General features: G+C 44.8%; 1 protein-coding gene across 1 annotated transcript in view; it reads right to left on the bottom strand.

The window, feature by feature from the left end:
* Nucleotides 1-17,401, bottom strand: part of LOC146785466 (period circadian protein homolog 2-like) — a 484,700-nt gene that overhangs the window by 100,971 nt on the left and 366,328 nt on the right. The gene's annotated exons all lie outside the window — the stretch shown is intronic.

Genomic DNA, 17,401 nt, shown 5'->3' with positions numbered 1-17,401 from the left:
GGTGTCCAACCCGTGACCAAGACAAGGTCCTTTATTCTCTCCCATCAGGTAATGGGGTTGGCTCTTTATTAGGGGATTCTTGGCTTCACACCCACATACATGCAAGGTATATGGAGGTACATTTAGGTAGGGTACGCCTAGTAGGAGTATGCGAAGATTACTGGTCTTATATATGCCTGTATATATTTGTTTCTTAGAACTATGGCAGAAATGTATCTACTGTTTACTCTGTCGGTGCTTGTGATCTCTTACATTTGATTCTGTCTACTGATTGTCGCAGCAAACATGTTTTATACTAGAGTGGCACTGGTTCAATAAATGCTTATTGAAAACATCCCCAAAGTTTATTCTGTGTATCTCTCTGAGACTAAGTGAGCACAATTGACTGAGCGAATAGTATTGTACTGTTTCCACGATCCCTGAAGGGTCAAGGGTTGTCATGTTCAATTGTTGCCAGAAAGTATCCGCTCCTTGGTAGGGTTAATGGGCTTATAGTGGCACTGTGAGCTAGCTGGTCTGTATGCCGACATATCCTGTGGGGGTGTACGATATCAGTCTAGACACCAATCCCTTAGTATATGTCCAACAAATGCACAGATCCTATGTATTTTTAGGAACTACACGACACAGGCAGCCACTGCGGAAGCACATCAAGATCTACGCAAACAAATAGTTGCTACGGTGATCGACGTGAACCTGCTGAGGGATGACCAGAAGAAGCTGACCAGCTATGTTGTTCAGATGGAGGGCACCCTCAGTGAGCAACAGACCCAAGTAAAAGATCTTGAGGGCCAAGGCCGCACTCTGGTGGCTAAGGTGCGGGAGTTGGAGGACAAGGCTGAAGACTCTGAGAGCTGCTCCCACCACAACAGCCTCTGGGTTGTGGGATTTCCTGAGGGAGTGGAGGGCTGGGTTCCAGTTTCCTTCTTCAAGGGTGGCTTGCCCAGGTGGTGGCCCCAGTAGCTCTCTCCCTGCAGTACCAGTTGGAGCAGGCATATAGGGTCTCGGCAAGACGACCACTGGGATCACTACCAGGACCGGTGGTGCTTCGCCTGCTGAACATTAAAGTCAAGGAAACTATTCTGATGGCGGTCCGGTGTGCAAACCCCCTACAGTATGAAAATGCCTGCATCTTTCTTTTACCAGACTAGACCTTAATGGTGCAGCGTCAGAGAGAATCCTTCTTGGGTGTTAAGAAATGTCTGAGGGAGGTAGGTGTCACATGCTCTCTGTTATACCCAGCGAAGCTTAAAGTAATAGCCAACCAGGCCAGCTGCTTTTTCATGGAGCCCGTGGATGCATTGGACTGGTTGGAACAACGTCATTACGCATCGTGTGCCCCGGCCACACTGACTCAGCCATCTGGGATGGAGAAGAAGCAGCGCACAGGGCAATGGCGAGCCCGGGAGAAGGTGAGGTCACGTGCGGAGGGAGCTCCCTCCCTGGCACAAGTACGAGACCAGCAGCCAGGCACATTGATGGATGTGGCACTGTTGGCAACAGTGCCGCTACCCCCGCCTCTCCAACTCACTGATGTCTCACAGCCAGACTCTGGCTCGATCGCCTCGTCGAGTAGTTTCACCGCAATTGCACTGCTGTATGTTACCCCGCAAACTGCAGACTTATTAATTTGATCCCCCCTCCTTTTTCTCACTGGCATCTATGCTATCAATGTGTTCATGAAACCCTCCAGCGAGAGCACTAATCCTTACACTTATGTTTGCACGTTCTATAATTATTGAAACATGTTGGTAACAACTTGGGTTGGACAGAGCAAGAGGTGCAGTTAGCTCTGGTTTTTCCTGGTTTTACTTTTCTTGAGCTATAGGAGTTAGAGAACCAGCTCCATCTGCTATTTGCCCTTCTCTCCTTACTTGAGCTATTCACTTCCTCCCAGACAGGAACCTTTTATGAGGTTCCACTAGAAGAGTTCCTTTATTTGTTCAATGTTTCGGTGACCGCCACTTGGCGATTGCCCGAAGAGGGGAGTTGGGCATTAAGTTCCAGTTGTTTATGCAGGTCCCATATCATACTACTCATAAGAACTGGGATGTCTGCAGGCCCCATTTCTTCACTGCACCATGACGAACCTACATGTACTCACTTAAAATGTACAGGGAATTGGGACAGTGCAAAAGGGGCATTAATTCAACAATATTTGCGCAGGCACAAGGCTCACATTGCATTTCTACAGGAGACGCAAGTGGCAGGAGCGAAGGATGTCCATCTACAAAAGAAATGGCGAGGCAATGCTTTAGCTCCATGTACTCTGGGTTTGCTCACGGGGAGCTAAGATGAATACACCCAATGATCCCCTTCAAATCAATGGCGGTGCAGATTGACCTCAAGAAGCAATATGTATTTGTAGAGGGACAACTTGATGGGCATCTGCTACTGTTGGGTAGCATTTATGCAGCGAATGTATCACAACAAGCCTTTCTAGCCCACATTAAAGTCCTCCTTTCAAAGCGGGAGCTCATTCCATGGCTTCTCAGATGCAATTTTAACAGCGTATTAGTCCCTGGCCTTGATCATTCCCAAACCCCGCTACCAACCTCTCCTGTAGTGACATCTGCGACGGGACTGAAACAGTGGATGGCACACTGGTCCCTCTTAGATTCCTGGCATAATCACATCCAGACATGAGGGAATATTCCTACTATTCCCAGCCCCATGACTTACATGTCAGACTGGACCGGTTTCTTTGTCATCCAACTATTCACGCACAAGTAATGGCTGCAGAATACTTAGGCCAGACTTTCTCCAATCACAATCCCCTGATTTTGAATCTAGCTTGGAGCAATCCCCACCCACCTGTCCCCATCTGGAGACTGCAACCAGTCACCTTGGAGCACAGTGTATTCTGGGACAGGACATGGTGGATGCTAACTTGTTACACTGAAGAAAATTGTGGCACTGCGGCATCCAGATTAATACCGTGGGAGGCACTGAAAGTGGTCCTATGGGGTACTGTATCAATACCATGGTAGGGGTACGAACAGACCTACATAGGTAATTAACCAATTTTGAGGTGCCGCTGTGTGTCCTAGAAGCGGAAGCTCAGGGGACTTCAGCAGGTAGCCGTGCCCTCGCTGATGCAAGGAAGCGGCATGCCCAATTGATGGTTCAGCTACAAAAATTGGATTTCAGAGCCTATCAGGCCAGGATGCATGCTGAGGGAGACAAGACCAGTCATCTGTTGGCCTGACTACTACGTAGTGTGAATCTGCTAGTGTTGATTTCTGCGATCTGATAGTCCCCAACTAATGCAGTCATTAAGCAGATGGGCATCCATGACACATTTACGTCATACTATAAAGCAAAACTCTAAAGCGTTGCCCAAGGGATGCACATACATACCTTCTTTGAGGCCCTTGAGCTACCCTCCATTGACTGAGCTGCCCAAGAGGAATTGCAGCAGCCTATAACAGAGTAGGAACTGCAGGTGGCAGTATGAGGGTTAGCCACCTGCAAAACTCCAGTCCTGGATGATCTTCCTGACAGCTTTATAAGGCTTATGATGATATCCCTTGACGTTGTTATTATCAGATAGTAGCTTCACTGGCTCCCCTATTGATGATGGTAGTATCGTGCAAGCGCATGGTATGCTGACTAATGATCAGAGAAGGGTTCGTTGGCCAAAGATTGCTTCTAATGCTAATGCACGGGCTGCTATTAGGAATTTGGTTAGTATAGCTATGAATAAACTGACCAGATGCGAGTCGGAGGAAGGGGTTAAGTGTAGCATCCCGGATATCCACAGAGATTTATTTGTGGGGCTCAAATCCCTTTTTATTAAAAGCCTCCCTGTCAATGGTAAAACCAAACCTCTGAGGGAAAGTTCCTGGTATGATGTAAGTTGTAGAGAGTCTCGTAAAGCTTTATTAATAGCTATTAAATCTAGGCTACCAGATAGCATTAGGAGTTGTAGAATTGCGTATAAATCCACCCAAACAAAAGCCAAGAAAAAATGGGATGAAACCCGTTGGAGCGAGTTAAATGAGGCTTGTGAGGGTAGAAACATGTGCCAATTTTGGCACCTCCTCAAATGGGGCAGGAACCCGCTGGATATGACCTCGGTAACCCATGTTGATCCTGAACACTGGGTCAGCTTTTTTGAAAATCAGTTTAAGTCCAGGGATAGGCTAGAAAGTGTTACTTGGTCATGTAGCGGGTGAAGAAGTTTTACAGTTTGCTCCCAGTGAGGTAAAGACAATCTTGAAATCTCTTCCGAGTGGTAAAGCCCCGGGACCTGACTGTATTCCCGCAGACATATTCAAGCAGGAGCAGGACCTATGGGTCCCCTATTTGACCATTCTAGCTAATGCCCTGGCTGGTGGAGCAACGGTTCCGGATTCTTGGTTCGGGGCAGAGATATTGCCGATCTATAAGAAAGGTGATCGCTCTGCCCCGGCCAACTATCACCCGATTAGTCTTATAGATGCTGCTCAAAAAATTATAGCTCGTCTGTTATTGGGTCGTATCCAGAGTTGGATTTCTGAAACTGACATCTTAACACCCTTACAGGCGGGCTTTCGGACGCATGTCGGAACCATTGACCAAGCTTTCAGGTTTACCCTATCATATTGGAAGGAAGTACATCTTGGGGGTGGCATGCTTTTTGCAGCCTTTGTGGACCTTAGGTCTGCATTCGATTCTGTCCCAAGGCGCAAACTGTGGGAAGTCCTCCGGGCGATGGCTATGCCACCAGAACTACTGAGGCTGTTGATTAATTTACATGAACACACATATGCCCAGGTTCGCTGGGGGAGACCAGGGGAGGTGACAGCAAGATTTGAGGTGTCTTAGGGGGTAAGACAAGGATGCGTACTGGCCCCCACCCTGTTTTCTTTGTTTATTAATGGGGTTATTAATTATTTTTCCAACTTTCCGACAGACGCACCCTCTTTAGCTGGTATGAAGGTCCCCCTGCTCATGTTCGCGGATGACACTCTCCTAATATCTAAGATGCGACAGGGGCTACAGTTAGCCCTATCCCGTTTTGAGTTGTTTTGCCGCGAACATGAGCTTGAGGTAAATGTGGGGAAGACCAAGTTTATGGTCCTTCGTGGTGCTAGACCAGTAAAGGCTAGGGTCGAAATGGGAGGAGCCATTCTGGAACAGACATCCACCTTCACCTACTTGGGGGTCACTTTTTGTGACAACCTAAGCTGGAAGTCCCAGATTGATCTTTACACCCTTAAGCATATCCAATTAGGTGGAGCCTTACTCAAAGAACATAGGCATTCCATAACCAAACCTATCGCTCCACTGATTAAAATATATGGGTCTAAAATTCTTCCAGCGGTAATGTATGGTGCTGAACTATGGGGGTTTAGCAAATTGGATTCCCTGAGGGTGGCACAAAATAAATTTCTTAGGTCTGCAGTAGGGTTACCACAATCATCCCCACGTATACCCCTCCTATATGACCTAGGCTGTCAGCCTGTTGAGGATATGGTGCGGTATAGGCCGCTGGCGCTATGGCGACGCTTATGGACCACCCCAGAATTGTCCCTATATGCCAAGGCATTGTTAGAAGTCAAAGCCCTTGGGGGTTCTCATAGAATCAGCTGGCTGTCTGAAATCTAAATTATTCTGACTGATATGGGAATGGGAGAGTTGTGGATCAACCCTGAGACGGCTGTTTTCCCCCCCGAATAAGATCTTCAGGGATACTTATTGGCAATGGGTTAAAGCTAAACGCTTTGCTTCCCTGACTGGTGGTTCCTTGACCATAACATACTTGGCTACTAAGGATGATTCCGTTTTCGAAGTGTATTGGGACATAATAACAAAGCTGCAGGACCGAAAACTCTATCATCAGTTTAGACTTGGCACCCTTCCGTTACGTTGTTTCACATAAAGTTGGAATACATCGGGTAATGATAAATGTCCCCATTGTGAGGATATGATAGAAACTGTTGATCACTTTCTCTTTGTTTGCCCAGAGTATATCCATCCAAGACGGCTGTGGTTACGCCCTGTATGCCGCAAACTGGGAGTTAGATCAGCGCAGACTGCCAGTAGAAAATTGAAGTATGATATATCAAGTTTTGCGGTTACTGGTGTGGCTAAATTTATTAGTTGTTACAACAAACAAATGATGGACGGAATGATGACAATGCAGACATTCTCCCCCAGTCAAGAGATCTGGGTTAAATCCATCGTTCCTTTGCCCGCTACACCACCCCAGTTTAGACATGGCCATATGCAAATCAGTCTTGACCCTGTGCCTCATGGGAACAGTCCAGCCCGAACTGCCAAGCCATGTCTTCCCTGGACCGGAATCAAGCATCCTAGGACTGGTTTCTGGCTATCAGCCGTCATCAGCCAGGATAGCTTGACTCCAGTGGCGTAGTGAGCACGGGTCCCACGTCTGGGAGTACCCATCCCACTTAGGGCGAAAAGCGTTACAACAAACAAATGATGGACGGAATGCTGACAATGCAGACATTCTCCCCCAGTCAAGAGATCTGGGTTAAATCCATTGTTCTTTTGCCCGCTACACCACCCCAGTTTAGACATGGCCATATGCAAATCAGTCTTGACCCTGTGCTACACCACCCCAGTTTAGACTGGGGTGGCGTAGTGGGCAAAAGAACGATGGATTTAACCCAGATCTCTTGACTGGGGGAGAATGTCTGTATTGTCAGCATTCCGTCCATCATTTGTTTGTTGTAACGCTTTTCGCCCTAAGTGGGATGGGTATGCCCAGACGTGGGTCCCGTGCTCACTACGCCACTGGAGTCAAGCTATCCTGGCTGATGACGGCTGATAGCCAGAAACCGGTCCTAGGATGCTTGATTCCGGTCCAGGGAAGACATGGCTTGGCAGTTCGGGCTGGACTGTTCCCATGAGGCACAGGGTCAAGACTGATTTGCATATGGCCATGTCTGAACTGGGGTGGCGTAGTGGGCAAAAGAACGATGGATTTAACCCAGATCTCTTGACTGGGGGAGAATGTCTGCATTGTCAGCATTCCGTCCATCATTTGTTTGTTGTAACGCTTTTCGCCCTAAGTGGGATGGGTATGCCCAGACGTGGGTCCCGTGCTCACTATGCCACTGGAGTCAAGCTATCCTGGCTGATGACGGCTGATAGCCAGAAACCGGTCCTAGCATGCTTGATTCCAGTCCAGGGAAGACATGGCTTGGCAGTTCGGGCTGGACTGTTCCCATGAGGCACAGGGTCAAGACTGATTTGCATATGGCCATGTCTGAACTGGGGTGGCATAGTGGGCAAAAGAACGATGGATTTAACCCAGATCTCTTGACTGGGGGAGAATGTCTGCATTGTCAGCATTCCGTCCATCATTTGTTTGTTGTAACGATAAATTTATTAGTTGGGCATGGCTCTTACGGAACCGGAGGATTAGTCCTTAATTATCTGGCCCCAAATATGCTGAGACTTTCACGGTACAGGTTTTAATAGATCAAGTCATTGTAAAATTGCACATTTAATATCTTTTTATTATTGTTGTTTTTAATTGTGAAACTTATTTATCTGGTTTTTAGGCTTATTGTGTCATTTTATATCTGTATTATTTTTTTAAAAATGTATATGATGAAATGTTAGTATGTCTTTTATGATGAAATATTCGCAATAAAGACTTTTTTGACTTGACTTGATATCCTAGTCCCTAAATTGTTAGAGATCTATCAGACGGCCTTATAGGAGAGGATGCTGCCACAGAGGCTTTGTGAGTCCCTTATAGTATAGCTACTGAAACTAGAAAAAGGCCCACTTGAAGTGTCATCATACTGCTCCTGTTAATGTTAGCCACAGACTATACGATTCTCAGCAAAGCCATAGCTGGCAGCCTGGTGGAATATATGCCGCTGCTGGTGAATACGGGTCAGAATGTTTTTTTTACTCATCGCTCAACTACCCTTAACATACGTAGGCCTCCCTCTCACTGGCCCTTTGCCGCTTGTTTGGTGATAGACCTAAAACTAGCATTCAATGCAGTTGATTGGGAATACATGTTTGCTGCGCTCTCGCGGTTTGAGCTTCCGGTGAGATTGCTTCACCTCATTCATCTATTCTACACTGACCCCACAGCCAGGGTCAAGACAGGCCAGCTTATCTTGGCCTCCTTTGAGATCAGTCGAGGTACATGCCAGGGAGGTCTGCTGTCGCTGTTTTTATTTCCACTAGCCAATGGCTGTGGCGTGCCAGGAAGGAGGGAGGTATCCTTCTGGGAACTGAGCTTCATGCAGTCTCCCTATATGCGGATGATGTTCTTGTTTACATATGGGACATCAAACAGGGGCTCAGAGGCATTGAACTGATACTCAAGCAGTTCTGGAGCGTCTCGGATCTGGGAGTGAATTGGATCAAGACCTGCCTGTTCCCAGTGATCCCAGCATGCCTGTCGCAGCTCCTCATGGTAGGACCCCAACAGGTGAGATGGGAGCTGTCTAACTTCTGTTATGTCAGTATTCATATATACCACAACACCCAAGATTTAATAGACGGTAATATTACCAGGGCAATCGCCTCCTTAAGGCCGTGGATGGCCTTTAGGAGCATTTTGCCACGTTTCGTGCAGGGAAGAGTCTTGCTTTTTAAGATGGTGATGCTCCCCCAACTCCTTTACTACTTCCATAATCTATCAGTTCACATAGCAAGTTCAACCTTACATACCTCACACAGTATGCTGGGGTCCTTTATATGGAACAAGGAGCATAGAGGGGTCGCACTGCAGAAGCTCCAGCTGCCAGTTGATATGGGGGTTTAGGAGCTCCCAATTCTGAACATTATTATGAATAGCACAGTTGCAGTGGCTGCCACGCTGGTTGGCAGGACAGCATCTGGTCAAACTGGACTTACCCACACTGAACCAAGCCACCCAAGTGATTTATGACTTGTTTTTACCATCTGGTAAACTCCCCACACACCATAATTAGCTACTGGCCATAGCATTCACCAGCTACGCTAGGAGCCTCCGTCTAACTCTGACCCTGACACCATACACATTGGAGATCCGTGTTGCATCACTACGACCTTTCTGGGAAATGGTTGGTGTAGCCCTGGGAACCGGAGGGGTTGGATGCATTGGAGGCCCTGTTCCAAAACAGTGCCCTTATGCCCTTTGAACAATTATGTGGGCATCGTGCAATCCATCTAGGCCATTTCTTGGCACAGAGAACACTTCTGGATGAATTGCAGCGGCGACGGTACATCATGGACACTTAAACAGACACCCATCCGCTGATACACGCGATCCATGTGATTGGCGGTGGTCAACACCTTATCACGTGGTTCACACATGCAATGGCCCCTACACCGCGGGATCTGATGCAATCTATAAGACAACATTGGGAATGGGACATTGATCGCAAGCTGACACAAAAAGAGTTTGATAGGACACTCATCTACCCATGTAAACTTTCCTGCATTGCAAAATTCCAATACATTCAACACAACCTTTAACACAGAGCTTACCTCAAGCCCATGCGTTTGCAAATAATATACAAAAGAGAGAATCAGCGTGCCCTATGTGTGGTTCCGGAGTAGCAGACATGGCACACATGTATTGGAACCATTCGGGTACATCTATTGTGGGGGCCAGTCCTAGACGTCGTGGTGACGACCACAGGAAGAGAGGATTTGTGCACCATAGAGGTGGGTCTGTTGGGGCTGTACAGGTACAGGTACAGGAGATGAGGAGTTGTCATAAATAGATTTATACTTGGCCTTAATTATAACTAAGAGGGCCATAGCCATGAAATGGAAGGATGCACACCTTCCTAGTATGCCCTATTTCATTTTCATTTTTTTTTCCAATCTTTATTTCGACCATTTGGTCATAAAAGATGCACATACAAAAAAAAATCACATGAATTCTGTCAGCCCTATTGGTTTGTGCCAACACTGAAGTGGAGTAGGACTCAATCAGGGTGGCACTATGCAAAGAAGAGGTCAAAGGCTTGCACAGGGTTCCCATTGTACTGGAATGGGATGTCCTTGTGCATGAACTGCAGGTCCTCTCTGAGGAACCTGGAGAGGAGGGACCCAAGAGCAAAGTATGATTATGCATCATTAGCCAACTTATGCACCTAGGGCAGCTGCTCTCTCCTCTCTGCTTCCACTTCCCCTTTTAACTCTCCTCTCTTCCTTTCCCCCGTCTACTCCTCCTTCGTTTCTCATTGCTGTGGCCCTTTGAGCATGCACCCCCTCTTTCCTTGTACCATGTTCGGAGTTCTCTCTCCCAATGCCTTCATCTGCCTGTCTGCACGTGAAGTAACACTATAACAGATTTCCAACCTGTGCCACAAATATCCTCCATTCAGGCTGCATAAATCTTGAAGAATAGAAATGTTAGTGTCCTGCTAGTTGCACTTGTTACTTGAGTTGCTTGTTGATGATGTAAAAAAAAGAACCAATGTCTCCTGTCGAAACTTTCATTACTGTCTATGATGCACTGGTCCACTGGTAAAATGTGCTCTTGATTGACTATACTATCATACTGTGATGAATGCATTGTGTATAATGTACTCCTAAAATCAATTACATTGGTTAAAAATTTTTATAAATATTAACTAATGCTGAGATGTAAAGATTAATACTGAACTACTAAATGATGAAAATTTTAAATTAAAAATAAAACCCTTTAACTCAGATGAATTCTCTTTATTGACCGAGCTAAAGGTCTAATAATTGTTGCTATGAATTTATTCAGATGATGGCTCCTTATTTCTCTTCATCCACAGTCAAAGGTCAACATGACAAGAGGCGGGGGTTATTAAATGATTATACCAGAAAACTGAGGTATAGAAACCCTACTCCCTCAATGGCATGACTGTTTCTGCTGGTATTGCAGCTAGTGGTGTGACCAGTGAGGGGTTTGAACCCACTGAGGATAGTGTCATCCCCGTCATAAGGCCTGTACCTCTTTCTAAATTATTTTTTTCTTTTTGAGGCTCATAGCTTTTAAGGTGACCAAGTCAGTCTACATCCATGACACTTCGTCATCTGCGTGAGATATGAACAGCGTGCTTCCTGAGAATGGCACTTTCAGGATTCTCGTTTCCACTTCTGGTTGTAGATCTGTTAGTCTAAGCCATTAGGATCTCCTAGCACAAATACCATGGCAATAACCATGGGAAGATACATTTCAAATGTCAGCAACTGAACCAATTATATGATTTGATACTAGCATTCCTTTGTTAATGACTTCCACAAAATCTTGTCTGTCTTCCTTACGAAGTTTGTCTTTAATCCTTTGGAAGGAGTCCCAAAGAGATCTATCATATCTCCCTAAAGGGGCATTGGAACTTGCTGCTTTCATTGTAGAAGCTGAAGTTCTACTCATTTACCTTTCCAGAGGGTCTATTCTTTTTCTTTCCTTATCCTGTGGTATGGAAGACTAAGGTACTACTATGCGGGAGTTCCTTGCTGCAGACTCAGTTACCGAATCCGGTGTTGGATCTGCCCTGAGAAACAGGGGATCTTGGTCAGGACACTTATACTTCTGCAAGAGCCTAGATGAAGCTACCTTATAGATGCAGGTGTCCGGAATAACTGCATTGCAGGCTCAAGAAGAACCTAGATGAGAGGTCTTGATGATGTTCTTTGATGTAAGGTCTCAAAGATGACAGATTTAGATGCAGTGATAGCTGGCACAGGAATGTTCAACTTTGTTGCACCTCTTACTAGCAACTCATTAAAAGTTCTCAAGTCATCAATTGGAGAAACTCTTAATGGAGGGGTGTTAGAGAAAGTTGGAGTATAATCTTTGATGGAATATCTTGAGGTTGTTGTCCATGAAGTAGACCATGTTCTGAGTCAAGATCGTAACCTTCTGTGACAGCTTGTACTAGTTCTTCTTGATCTAGAGTGAGACGAATGGCGCCTTTCTCTGAATCTTTAGAGCGATGTCCATGAGTCAAATGTGGACTGTCCTGTGGTCTTGTGAGGACGGAAGGAGACCTGGGGAGATTCCAGGTGACAGCCTAGATGATGTTACTGAACCTGGAGAAACGTTAGGTGGTGTGGCTCCCTCTGGTGAAGCTGTACCAGAAAATGCTATATCTGGCATGTGACGTGATTGAGAATATGTTTGGAAGTACTCAGGTCCTGGAGGGGCAGGTTTCTCTGGTCGAAGCTCCTGTGACTATTTAGAAGATAGTTGCATAGATGGTGACAACTATTTTGCCCTATATGTCACTTTTGGAGGCTGTGATGACTTTGACATTAAAGTTGGAAGTATTGATATTAATGAAAGTGGCTTCAGTGTCGACTGAGATGATTTTGATGTTGACTGAAGTGGTTTTAAAGTAGACTGTGGTATCAGCGTAGGCAGAGGCAGTCTCGACGTTGAGGGGAGTAAATTTGCCGTTGATGGAAGTGGGTTCAATGTCGACGACTGTGGTCTTACAGTTGAAGGAGTTGTTTTTGACATCATCTGTGTTCTCAAAGGCGACCGTCTGGGTTCTTTCGCTGTTGAGTGTCTTGATGTTGTACCTGATGCCAGCTAGCAACTAGGTATGTGTCTAGTCTTCAACGCTCTGCTCCTTGATATCATGCTTCTAAATATCAAAGGAGAGCAATGTCTCTTCCTCTGATGTCTTTTCTCCTTGGATCTAACTCTAGGGGAATCCTTGGAGCAGGAGGAAGCTCAGGTAGAAGACTGGCCTTCTGCGTGAACTTTATCACGGTAACTGAAGTAGTGCAGCAAATAGATGTAGTCTTCACTCATAAGCTTGATCCCTTAATTACACCGGATCCTCATGTTTCCTGCTGATAAGGTTAATTGAGCCCCGGTCACCTAATAGGCCTCCATCTAAGACACCTTTATTTGTGTCAATAAGCACTGAAATATAGTGATGCACTCCTGTACATCTCGCCCGTAATGTTACAGGCTGAATAAGCCTTATCAGCAGGAAACCTGAAGATCTGGTGTATTTAAGGGATCAAGCTTAACATGGGCAAAGACTATACCTATTTGATGCACTACTACAATTGCCTTGAAAAAGTTCACAAATGGCGAATGAAATGTGTTGTCTGTCTTGTTTTTATTATATCACCAATGAAAAAAGAAAATAAAGATGTACTAAACTATATGCAAAATGGAGTGGACGTATATATGAGTGGACTTTAAGTTTGTGGTGCACTACCACTTGTGCGTTTTTAGAAGTCTGTCTAACCGTCAGGTCACACCTTGGGAGCGGCAGGTGCTTGGTTTAATGCACACAGTATAATTACAATTTCGGACAACTTGGGACAAGGGGGATGTGCAGTATCAGGAGAGGCCTGCTGCTCTGCTGTGTGTTTGAAACTGCAACCGCATTGTGCATGGCCTGTGCTGCACGTGAGGATGTGTCTTAAAGCTGTGTGCAATGGGGACTGGCTGTGATAAACCCTTACGCCCAGCCCTAAATGGGTAGTTAACCCCTACTTCACATGGCCTTTTGTTAAGTGGAGTAAGGGTTGCCCACAGGGCTTGGCATATAAGTTTTATGATGCATGTATACATCGTAAGGGCAATGAAAAGGTTAAGAAAAACAATGTCAGCTTTATATATTGGGGAAAGTACCCACTGCTGTACATTATAGGGATAATGCAAAGTGCCTCCTAGAGAGACACTCCTCTAAAAATAGACATGCTGGCTTGAAGAGTTTGCTTTTCAAAATGTCCTGCTTCTGGTAGTCTCACGGTGAATAAAAAAAATACAACCTCAAAAGAGGAAGGAAGAAAAACACAGACCTTGAAGAAAAGCAGAGCACTTTACAGTGTTGTATGAAGGCCTCAGTAGTCATGTCTGGATGTGGCTCTGAGCAGTGGCTGGAACCACACGGTATCACCTGGCAAAGGTGTGGGGTTACTGCTTTGGAAAGAGTTTCTGAATCCAGGACAGAAGGAGATTAGGGGCCAACTCAAGAAAGTGCTGCACTGTCTCAGCAAACAGCCGTGTGTCAATTTTTGCATTTGAGGTGTTAACACATGTAATACTGAATGTCTCTGAATTATTGTATGAAATGCAGACAGTACCAGTTGCCAACATAGAGAACTCAATGCTCACTGTTTTCCAATTGTTCTGCCTACAATTCATGCATTCAGAGAAATTCCGATTTACACATTCACTGCCTCCCCCGTGCCGAACTTTGGCACTGGGGGCCTGATTTTACGAGTAGTATCTTTACGACTGTGGAGTCTCTGCACCCATGGCAGAGACTCCGCATCTAAAAAGATAGGCTGTCATAAAGATACTCTCATAGAATGCCTTTGTGTATTCAAAAACTGCAAACTTTCACAAAAGTGTAGGTTTACCTTTGTGAATCAGGCCCTGGATGTCTATCAACTTCTTGCAGCTGAATTATTCCAAAACCAAATTCATCCTCTTCTCCCAGAGACTAGGAAACAAAATAAATAAGTTGGACTACTTACTGCTTGATAAACTCGAAGAAGATGGTTTTGACATATCACTGCACACCTCTGCCAAATAATTGGGTTTCTCCGTCAAAACATGTATGCCACATTTAAATAGAATTTCCAGATCAGTCAACTTTTGGATTGTTCACCTTAAGAAGATCAAAGAATTCCTTTTATCAGCTTTACTAAATACCACTGCACACGTGTTAGGAAATGCTGGGTTGGCTGGCATCCCAAAAGGCGTTCTGGCTCTAATTAGGGCAATTTTTCACAGCATGGCTTGTCTTCTGTCTTCCACAATAAATTTCAACCACAAGCTTTCCAGCTGGGGCTCCAGCAAGTGTTTTTCCCACAGCTCTTGCGGCAATGTGAAGGTCCCCTTGGTCATATCAATCATCAGCCATACTGTAGCCTTTTGTACACCTAGAGTTAGTTTTTCTTGCAGTTGATTGGATCCACCTACCTTTGTGCTGAGAGACTGAAACCAACTCTGTATTTGGAGGTATTTCAATGTTGCAACCGTGTTGTTGGTTATCTCCTGGCACACCTCCCAAGTTATTAGTTTTCCTTCACTAACTAAATACTCCCATCTTTAAATGCTGGCTTATTTTAGTGGAAGCTCCAGTTCGTCCTTGGACAATTCCGGGGACCCAGGGACTCCCAAACTCCCAAATAGAGGCAAGAATGCTGAAATAGGCAGGTTTTGTGCTTTTCTTAATGTGGTAATACAATTCCGCCATACATTGCAACACTTCCAGTATCACCTTCTTGAAGTACCTAGAATCTGGATATTTATGCATAAAACCATACTCACTACCCCTTGTATCTTTTAGCATAGCACTGAACATTCTGTCTATTTCTGAGCTGAGCAGTCTATGCAGCAGCATTTTCCCATTCTTCATAAAAAACGCTCAAGCATAGTATTGTAGATCTGGAAGGGCTAGAAAGCCATTCTCTTTTTATCTCCTTAGTGTCTTCCTTGCCATATGTGACCCTTTTGACGCCCAAATGATGCTGGCTATCCTTCCTTGTAGTGTATCTGACCACTCAGTCTTAAAGGGTAACAGTATTACAGAAAATAGAAAGGTAAACTTTGGGAGAATAACCATTTTCCCCAAATTAGCTCTACCAAAAATTGTTAAAGGTAAGTGAGAACAGCCCGGCATCAAGTTACAAGCATCTTTTCTAATCTTTATAAAATTCTTCTCAGGGAGTCTCACAATATCTTGAGCTATTCTAACCCTAGATATCTCATCTCAACTCTTAACCAGCTAATTTCCTCCCTTAATATTCCCGGTCATTATCTCTGTGTTATCATTATTAACATCATAACTGGCTACCTTGCCAAAATCTGTAGCCAACTTATCAATTAATGGAACTGTAGCCTGTAAATCTGACGGATAAATCATAAAATCGTTGGCATACAAGGCTACTTTTTTCCCAGCCATTACACCTGAAGGTTATGGGAAGTATCATTCAGTCTGCTTTATAGTGTGAGTAAACCTGCCAATTTAAGTAGGAATCATATTTTTTCACTCCATAGGGCATACTGGGCTCCACTCAGGCTGTCGAAGATTGGTAAAGGTGGAGTGGTAGCCTGTGAAAAATGTTGGCTAATTAAAGCAGATGATGTGCATAAGTTTGCGGAATGCTCAGGAGTGCAAATATTTTGGAAAGACCTGAGTAAGGCTTTATCCGACATTCTTCACATACCAATTCAGGTAAGTCTATCTCTAGTCTTTTTTGGGATACCAGATGTGCCAACAGGAGTTAATAGAGACCAGACAAAATTATTGTTTTATTCAATGTTATTGGCACCTAGGTAGATCTTTAAAAAGTGGGTTAGTGATCACCCACCTCTGGCAACAATCCATAAATGGCACTGCAAGATTGGATGCAGCAGACCTGGGGAAAAAAAGAAGTAAATTTTGGCTACCTTTGATAGGATGGTTGGAAGTAGAGGGCTAGGCAATAGAAGATATGTCCTATGATCACGCCCATATGGCTCACGATGCACTTAATTATCAGCTTATCGATTACCATGGTAGAAGAGTGCTGGAGTGAAGCTGTGGGATGAATTCCCACTACTTCCTATATAAAAGCAGGAATTTGCATTCAATAACTTGTCGAAGGTGAATCTTATGCAAATTAGGACACAAATAAGAAATTTCAACCACATTACATCCATCATAAAGAATCTCCACTAGTTCCCATTCAAGGCAAGACTAAAATTTAAACTCATTCGACTCAGGTATTTAGTCAGACATATGAGCCGTCCTCCTTATCATGCCAATTTTCACATCATATCTGGAGATCAAAGATGCTTGAGAAGCAGAACCATGCCAAACCTCAAACCACTCAAGGGTAATTCTGCTCAAGCTCTTCACAAAGCTTTTTCTGGAGCCGCATCATCTCCTTGGAACTCCCTATCGGCTTAGATGCAAACTGTGCCCAATGTCATGACATTTAGGAAAATACTATAAACACATCTCTTCCTCATCCATTGAGACATCTCTGACCTGGCCCTCAGCTAACATGTGAGAGGACTCTACACCCCAAAATTTGAGTGTTTGCAGTCCACCCCAATGTTCACGTTCTGTTTTATGAAAAAAAGCAGTTAAGTTTCCTGCATTTTCAAACTTGTGCCCCTGCCATAGAGATTAAGGGCCTACTTCACACTTTCTTTGATACAGAGTCCATCCAACATTGTGGTAGATTTACCACATCAGCGGAAAATATGCATTTTAAGAGCTTTGGCAAATTAAGTTTCTTTGACAAAATGAGGAAATTCCAAGTTATGTGGGATCAGTGGCAGGTGGAAACTGAGGCCAAAAACCCCACAAAGATTTGACTCATTGTGGATTTTTCAACAGTATGTGTGTGCACTGGAAACCTAACCCCAAAGAGGGGGCACGTTGTCAGTGCCCATGTGTCCAGTCTTATAAACATGCTGGTGGGGGGGAGAGAGTGGGTCGAGTTGATGTCAAGCATATTAAGAACACTCTATTTACCTTTTCAATGA

This window comes from Triturus cristatus, chromosome 11 (assembly GCF_964204655.1).
Source record: "Triturus cristatus chromosome 11, aTriCri1.1, whole genome shotgun sequence".
NCBI classification, from domain to species: Eukaryota; Metazoa; Chordata; class Amphibia; order Caudata; family Salamandridae; genus Triturus; species Triturus cristatus.
This window is presented reverse-complemented; position numbering and strand designations above follow the sequence as displayed.